We start from the raw sequence: 1,672 nt of genomic DNA on the forward strand, positions 1-1,672 counted from the left end.
AGTGGTCCCCTAATACTGTATCTGAAGTCTCTTTATATAGACCTTAGTGGTCCCTAATACTGTATCTGAAGTCTCTTAGATTTGACTTGACCTGACTTACATTTAAGTCAGGGGCTTAAAATATTGTTTAGCTTTCTCATAAATTGGAAACATAATCATACACATCACACTGACTCGTTTTTCTGCACTTTTGGCCAAATTCATTTAGCTTAGGAGCTGAGAAAAACGGATCGGGTGCCGCACCTAAGACTTACAATGGTAAGGAAAACCCTGCATTACGCGCGCGCGCGCACACACACACACACACACAAATTGTTCTTTTGTGCTACTTTTGTGTGTTTTAATTACCCCTCGGGGACAAAAAAAGATATATGAATGGTTTTAATTTTAGCCATTCTCTCGTTCTCTTGTCTAATTGCCCTTCGTCTCTTGAATGTACTTTAACGTCTGATAATGTATTTTTGAGCCTGTGTTGCCTTATGTATAAATTGTGCTATACAGCTTAACTTACCATGCCTTTCACTCTGTTTCAACTCTCCATTAATGCCCACATTGTTATATTAGTGTAGTGTTGTTGAGAAACAGTGTGGGACACGACAACTGTCCCAGCTGATCTATGACTGGACCCGTTACCACTGATGAAAAGTAAGTCGTGAAACAGTAAAACACAATAGATGTGTTTTGATAGGCCTATTTATTGCAGCCTTGACAGGCCTTTAAATCACCGGCAACGCAACTCTGTTTTAATACTCTGTGGGCAGAAAAGTGATGTCCACCTAAAAAAAAAACAGCTCATAAATCCAGGACAGCAAGCTCAGTTAGCCGGTGTTTGCAGAGACGGGTTTTCGTGCTTCTTGCGGTCAAGGCGGTCGGGTTGGTGCAGACAACGTGCACGGTCCCCGTAATCCTTCTAACCATAGCGGCTCCAAGAACTCCTTCTCTTCTGTAGCCAATCATTGCAACGAAGTCGTCAGACATCTTGGAGGTGCCGGCTCGGCACGGAGACCTTCCACAGATCCTCCGTGCACAGTTGTCCATGCTGCAGTTGCGTCATATCGCCGACGGCGCTGACCGCAAGAAGCAGGAAAAACGTTTATTGCTGATTGGTTCACATTCAATGTCAAGTGACACTGGATCATAGGCCGACAAGAAAAATAAATCCGTTGAATATGTTGCGTTTGTCTATCACGACAGAAGATGACTCTGACCAGATATCGCCTTCTTAAAATTCACGTTTCTAGCGTTGCGTGAAGTGTTAGTGCAACAGTGATATTTTGACTACATTGATGAATATACATGGGTTAAAAGAGATGAAAGTGAAGAGAAATGTGCAAGTTAAAATTAATAAGTTAAAATGCTGTAATTCATTGCACTGCTTGGTTAAAAATATGATTATTCTGGTTTAGATCTGTAATCCATTGCTTTGACCTTTTCACATACATTAGCTTTAAAAGATAAATAGGATGAAAGGACGATTTGTGTTTAAAATACTGTCTAATATACCTATAAGACGTTGGGAAAAATGCACTGAAAATATATGTGGAAGTATTTCATAGTTTCCTAAAGTTTCCATTTGTTTCCGGTTTTAAGTACTGGTTGAGCTGCTAATCTGTGTTCGATTGCGAATGCCTTGTTCAGACTGTAGGGGAACGTTTGGTTTACGCTCGTCCAT

At 40.8% G+C, this 1,672-nt stretch overlaps 1 protein-coding gene across 1 annotated transcript in view; it reads left to right on the plus strand.

The window, feature by feature from the left end:
- Window positions 1–1,672, plus strand: part of lrrc6 (leucine rich repeat containing 6) — a 26,888-nt gene that overhangs the window by 17,717 nt on the left and 7,499 nt on the right. The window lies entirely within an intron of this gene.

This window comes from Etheostoma cragini, chromosome 12, assembly GCF_013103735.1.
Source record: "Etheostoma cragini isolate CJK2018 chromosome 12, CSU_Ecrag_1.0, whole genome shotgun sequence".
NCBI classification, from domain to species: domain Eukaryota; kingdom Metazoa; phylum Chordata; class Actinopteri; order Perciformes; family Percidae; genus Etheostoma; species Etheostoma cragini.